Source organism: Zootoca vivipara, chromosome 2 (genome assembly GCF_965207765.1).
Source record: "Zootoca vivipara chromosome 2, rZooViv2.hap1.1, whole genome shotgun sequence".
Classification (NCBI taxonomy): Eukaryota; Metazoa; Chordata; class Lepidosauria; order Squamata; family Lacertidae; genus Zootoca; species Zootoca vivipara.
Genome location: NC_142584.1, coordinates 30,497,442 through 30,504,232, shown reverse-complemented (window position 1 = coordinate 30,504,232; position 6,791 = coordinate 30,497,442). Strand labels below are relative to the sequence as shown.

The 6,791-nt window shown below is 46.4% G+C and overlaps 1 non-coding gene across 1 annotated transcript; it reads left to right on the top strand.

Annotated features, from left to right (window-relative positions):
* Positions 1-4,036: 4,036 nt before the first annotated feature.
* TRNAI-GAU (transfer RNA isoleucine (anticodon GAU)) lies at positions 4,037-4,111 on the top strand. The gene has a single exon. It is a non-coding gene; the product is annotated as a tRNA-Ile (tRNA).
* The last annotated feature ends 2,680 nt before the right edge of the window (positions 4,112-6,791 follow it).

Sequence of the window (6,791 nt, the reverse complement as noted above, 5' to 3'; positions counted from 1 at the left end):
GTCATGAGCATTCATGTTTGGCTATTTATAGAAAACACCTCAGAACTGCACTGAAATATTCATTTATTTCTACGCATGCAAACTCCAACAGAGTAAAATGCGAAATCAGACGCATAGCAAAAGGTACGGCACACGATGATTCCTTATTTAAAACAGAAGATGGCTGTATATTACGGCCTGCATTAAGAGCTACAAAATCAATGCACACGCATCTGAGAGTACAGTCTGGATATCTTCAAGTTCAGCAATGGTTGACACTACATTATGTTTCCCCCCGTGAGTGAAGGCTTAAGGTCAGGAGTGGCTAATCTGTGGTCCTTCAAGTTTAGTTGGACAACAGCCCCCCTCAGCTTTGACCATTGGCCATGCTGGCTGGGGCTAATGGGAGATGGAGCCCAGTCTCTGGGGAGCCCCAGGCCACCGCAAACTAAGACAGCACATCAGCTGTTAATCTAGACAAGAAATTCATTGTCTCTTTATTGTTTTCCTATTAAGGCTTGGGGAAGACTTGGTACAGAAAGTTTCCCTTCATTCTAAGGTTCCTGAGTGCATTTTCCTGTGTTTTACACTAAAACAAATTGATCAGGAGTGTGCCTTCTGGCTCAAAGGAGAGGGTGCCTAAAAGGGAAGGGAAGGAGAGGTGCCCACAACCCCAAGGATATATTTGGCCCAGTAGCATTAACAACAGTTGAGAATAAAATGGAAGAATGCACATGTCATTATTATGAGGCTGTAATTCAGTTAGGGAAGGACAGACGAAGCAAACAGGACTTGGCAATAAAACAAGTAATTAGTTTGTATCATGTCGGCGCAACTGCTTTGAAAGTAATGAAACGTCGTGTATTTGCACCATCTGAGGAGCTGGCTGAAATGCAACAATCTTGTTAAATTTAGGCAACCTTTGACTAATAGGAAAATGCAACAGATACAATCTCTGTTGGAGACCCATTGAGCACAGGCCGTTCCTGGGTCTCTGTAGTCTCTCCATCACCTGAGATTTCTCACTGGCGCCGAGGTCCTTATGAACTAATCCAGTTAGCTAAATAAATGCTACACAGCTGAAATCAATGACAAGTAGCATCCCTTCCCAGCACAATGCCTTTCCTTTGAGTATGGATGAACAAGCAATGCTTACTGTGCCTACCATTGTTTTCATTGGTCAACAAACATATACACAAAAGCATTTAACTATTTATCAGCTTATATTGGACAACTCGGCATCTAAAAACAATGAAGGGCAATTAATAGACAATACCAATTCTGTTTTACAGGAGTTGTGATGGCAGAACAGGGCATGCTTTGAATTAGCTAGGAACTGGGAAGCTCAGGATGGAGACAGGTTGCTATTGCCCACAAAACAGCAGGTCAAACTCAAAGCACTCTGCTTATTAGGTCTCTGTACGCGGGTGGCGCTGTGGTCTAAACCACAGAGCCTAGGGCTTGCCGATCAGAAGGTAGGCAGTTCAAATCCCCGCGACGAGTGAGCTCCCGTTGCTCGGTCCTTGCTCCTGCCCACCTAGCAGTTCGAAAGCACATCAAGTGCAAGTAGATAAAGAGGTACTGCTCCGGCGGGAAGGTAAACGGGGTTTTCCATGCACTGCTCTGGTTCGCCAGAAGCGGCTTAGTCATGCTGGCCACACAACCCAGAAGCTGTCTGCAGACAAACGCTGGCTCTCTCAGCCTATAGAGAGAGATGAGCGCCGCAACCCCAGAGTCGTCCGCGACTGGACCTAACAGTCAGGGATACCTTTACCATCAGAGCAGTCAGTAACAAGGGAAGCCGATTTCCCAAATGACCACTAGAGGTCAGCCATGCAGCAGAAGTTCGCTATGGCCATACATAGCGTACATAGTCAGTACTTTGCACAAGGAATTCAAGAGCATAGAGGGAAATTTAGGTTTGCTCAGTCAATTAAATTGGCTTTAAGTGCTCTGTTGCCCTGGTGCAGCAAACCTGCTTTAAAACCACCCCCCAGCCCCTCCCATGGCATTTCCTTTTTGTGGTTACAAAGCAACAAGGAGATGCAATGGAAACTGTGGGCTGAAAGAATTATTAACAGGAAGATATATCAACACTGTGCGCTCTGTCATGTAAAGTCCCTGCAAACAAATCAGAACAAATACTCAATAAAGACTGGGCAGGCACCAACCCGAATGTAAGCTTTATGCAAGCATATCAGGACAAATTGCCAATAAACAGGTTTCGTGGAGGAGCCCTAGATGCAGTCAAGCTAAAAGGCAGCATGCGTTGATCCTCACTGGATAGGAAAGGGGGTCTACTTGGAAGGAAGGTGGTGCCCTTATGTCTTCATCAGCTGTGCAGAAGAAGGAATTTCAGCTGTTTCCTATGGCTCCTGCTTGATATGGCAGATTAGTTTCTGTTTGGTTCCTTGGCATGAGAGAACAGGACCCATGAACTCATTCACTAGCCTCCTGGTTCTAGATCCTGAGAATTCTCCTGTACATTAAAGTGTAATGTTAACAACAGCAGCCTGATAGGTTACTGGCAAAATGGCGTTTCTAGGACTGCCTAATGAATGGGAGTAGGTGGGAGCTAGGGACGCGGGTGGCACTGTGGGTTAAACTAGGGCTTGCCGATCAGAAGGTCGGCGGTTCGAATCCCCGCGACGGAGTGAGTTCCCATTACTCGGTCCCAGCTCTTGCAAACCTAGCAGTTTGAAAGCACAAAGTGCAAGTAGATAAATAGGTACTGCTACAGCGGGAAGGTAAACGGCATTTCTGTGTGCTGCTCTGGTTCGCCAGAAGCAGCTTAGTCATGCTGGCCACATGACCCAGAAGCTGTATGCCGGCTCCCTCAGCCAATAATGCGAGATGAGTGCCACAACCCCAGAGTCGGTCACGACTGGACCTAATGGTCAGGGGTCCCTTTACCTTTAGGTGGGAGCTGTCCAGGGCCTTCCACAGCAAACCTGATCTGTAAAAACCAGCAAGTGAAGCTTTTCACACTGACAAGACAAACAATGTCTGCACAACAGGCCACAGGTGCCAATTCCCTGGGGCCCTGGGTGCCTGAGTAACCATAAAATTCCCCATGAAGGGTCCGGGCACCCACAAATTTCAGTGCCAGGGCCATGCATGCTGCATGGCACCCACAGCCCTGGGCACCCATGGTTGCGGGGCCAAGCTGGCACTCCTGCAACAGGCACATCAATAGCAGTGGCTTGGATAGTTGGTGACCCTGTGACTAATGCATAGAAGGAAACTACACCCTCTTTGATGACTTAAGAGCACAGATTCAATTCTGAAAGGGGGGAAAAACCACACCACTACTTTTGTGTAAATATGCAGGTAGTGCTGTAAACTGTCAGAGCCAGCGAGCAGCACTTTTGAGACAGAAAATGCAAAAGCCAAGCAAAGTTCCATCTGCAGCTAGAGCTTCTTGAAGTCTGCATTGGGATGCCTCATAGACATTGCACATCTAGTAAGCTCCTTCTGAGGTGCCCCCCCCCAGTTTGTTCCTTAGGAACATAGGAAGCTGAGAAGCCTGTGGCCCTCCATATGTTATGGGACTCCAGCAACCATCATCTGCAGCCATTGCGTCACGGATCCCGCAGCCTTGACTTAGAGTACTGGTAGGCAGCATGGAGGGTGTTTGCCAGACAGAAGGAACCCTGAGAGGAGGAAAGGGCAATAGCATTTCACTCACTCATTCTTGCTGCTATTGTGCAATTGCTGAAATCAGGTCAGTTTTCTTGAGCAGCAGCAGAAAAAGTTCGGGGGGGGGGGGTATAAGCAATCCTTAGCTGGATGCTTCTTTGAAGTGCCAATGATCTCATTTGTCAGCAACAGCAACTGTGTGATCTTGTTTCTAGCTACTAAAGAGGTTTGTCTTCCAGAAGTGTGAAAGAGCAGTGTGTGAGCGACTGGGGGAATTGGACTTCCTCTGTCCTGAGTTTGGGCGGCATTCAGGAGGTTCATTTGGTACAAGGAGAATTGTAAAATTATAGGGTTTTGAAGGGGGTGATCATCTAGTCCAATGCCCTGAAGAAAAACCTGTATAACTCATTCATTCTTCTGTGCCATAGCTCAGTTGGTTAGAGCGTGGTGCTGATAATGCCAAGGTTGCAGGTTCGATCCCTGTATGGGACAGCTGCATATTCCTGCATCACAGGGGGTTGGACTAGATGATCCTCAGGGTCCCATCCAGCTCTACCATTCTATTATTTTGTGATTGATTTATTGCATTTGTATACCTTTCTGCCAAGGAGATCAATGTGGCTTACATGGTTCTCTTCCTCCTCATTTTATCCTCACAACAACCCTGGGGTTTTCATATGGAAAATCTTTATTTTTTTATTTTTTAAAAAAGTATCTAACAAGTATCAGACATACAACCTGTGTTTAAAAATCTCCAAGAGTGTTACAAAACCACTAACAGGCCTAAGAAAAAGGCCATTAACAAGAATAAAAGGTAAAGGTAAAGGGACCCCTGACCATTAGGTCCAGTCGTGACCGACTCTGGGGTTGCGCGCTCATCTCGCATTATTGGCCGAGGGAGCCGGCGTATAGCTTCCAGGTCATGTGGCCAGCATGACAAAGCCGCTTCTGGCAAACCAGAGCAGCACACGGAAACGCCGTTTACCTTCCCGCTCTAGCGGTTCCTATTTATCTACTTGCATTTTGACGTGCTTTCGAACTGCTAGGTTGGCAGGAGCAAGAATAGCAGGGAATATTTAGAGTTCTCACGGGGGGGAGGATACAAATGATTTAATACAATTCTTTATCTTGCGGGTCAGCTGCAGCCATTTCTGGATATGACTGATCTTGCCATCTTTATGCATGCTCTAGGTGCTTCAAAATTAGATTAATTACAACATACTTTCCAGGAGATTGCCTTTGAGAAATGTTCAGAAACACTGGGGCAAAACAACACTGCTAATGGAAGCCTGGTCTTTTGTCCATACAACAACAGTATTACATTAGCTGTGCTGGCTCCCCAGTTCTTTGGGGGCTCAGTTCAAAGTGCTGGTTGTCACCTTTAAATTCCTTAAAAGTTTGAGGCCAGGGGAGTTAAAATACCAGCTCCTCGTACAGTACATGAATCTTCGTGCCTCCCTCCCCAAGCCAAGCAGAAGCTTCCTGGGCTTTGGAAAGTAGGCTCCAAGCCTCTGACAAGCCTCCTCCCTTCCTGCCTCCCTCTCGAAGCTGGGACATGCCATTTTGGACCAGCCAAGGGTGCAGCATACAAGCCTGCCTGTATTTCCGTGGTTTAAAACTAAACCAGCAAGCTCAACAGCCAGGCCTAGGATAAACCGTTGTGGGTGGACTTAGTTGCAAGTGGGTTTATAACCATATTGTTCCAACATGATCTGAAGACCGTGAGGTGAACATGCTCCTTTATAATATAGTTTGGCAAAGGTGTTTTTTTTTAAACTGACCCCTTTTCCAAATACAGATATATGAGGCAGCTTGAACTGACCCAAGTTAATAAAATCTTGTGCCACACACCTCATCCCACCAGCAATTTCTGACAGCCATCAAACTTTGATCACATTTATAGTCCACATGTCCTCCAGGGAGCTCAGGGTAGGTCATCCTATTTTATCATCCCTCAACAAGCTGGAACGTGTCCAGAAGAGGGCAACCAAAATGGTCAAAGGCCTGGAAACGATGCCTTATGAGAAACGGCTTAGGGAGCTGGGTATGTTTAGCCTGGAGAAGAGAAGGTTAAGGGGTGATATGATAGCCATGTTCAAATATATTAAAGAATGTCATATGGAGGAGGGAGAAAGATTGTTTTCTGCTGCTCCAGAGAAGCGGACACGGAGCAATGGATTCAAACTACAAGAAAGAAGATTCCACCTAAACATTAGGAAGAACTTCCTGACAGTAAGAGCTGTTCGGCAGTGGAATTTGCTACCAAGGAGTGTGGTGGAGTCTCCTTTGGAGGTCTTTAAGCAGAGGCTTGACAAGCATATGTCAAGAATGCTTTGATGGCGTTTCCTGCTTGGCAGGGGGGGTTGGACTGGATGGCCCTTGTGGTCTCTTCCAACTCTATGATTCTATGAGTCTATGATTCTAACCCTGAGAGGTAACTTAAGCCAAGCAGAGAGCTGTAAGAATCTGTCCTGGGCCCATTGTTGTTTGATATCTTCATCAATGACTTGGATGAAGGTCAGGCCTGCTGGGAGCCTGAAGGGCCCTGCCCTGCTTCTCTCCGCCTGGGCCTGGGCCTGGCAGGCTCCATAAAGAACTGCTGGGCAGAGAGGGGTCCATTTTTGTTTTTAAATTTGCTTTTATTTTTTATCTATGTCATTTTAAATCGTGATTGCTAATGCTCTATTTTTAGTTTTAGATTTTATGATTTATGTGGAAATTGTTTCCCATTTGGTTGTGTACTTTTTGATGTGTTTTATTTATTGCTTACGACTTTTGTTAGGTTGGTAATTATGTAAATCTTGTCACGTTGTAAGCTGCCTTGAGCATTGTTTTAACTATGGAAAGGCGACGTACAAATAAAATGATGATGAAGGAATTGAGGGGAAGCTCATCTAATCTAAGACCTACATTGGCTCCCAGTACGTTTCCGAGCACAATTCAAAGTGTTGGTGCTGACCTTTAAAGCCCTAAACGGCCTCGGTCCAGTATACCTGAAGGAGCGTCTCCTCCCCCATCGTTCTGCCCGGACACTGAGATCCAGCGCCGAGGGCCTTCTGGCGGTTCCCTCACTACGAGAAGCCAAGTTACAGGGAACCAGGCAGAGGGCCTTCTCGGTAGTGGCACCCACCCTGTGGAATGCCCTCCTACCAGAGGTCAAAGAGAACAACAAT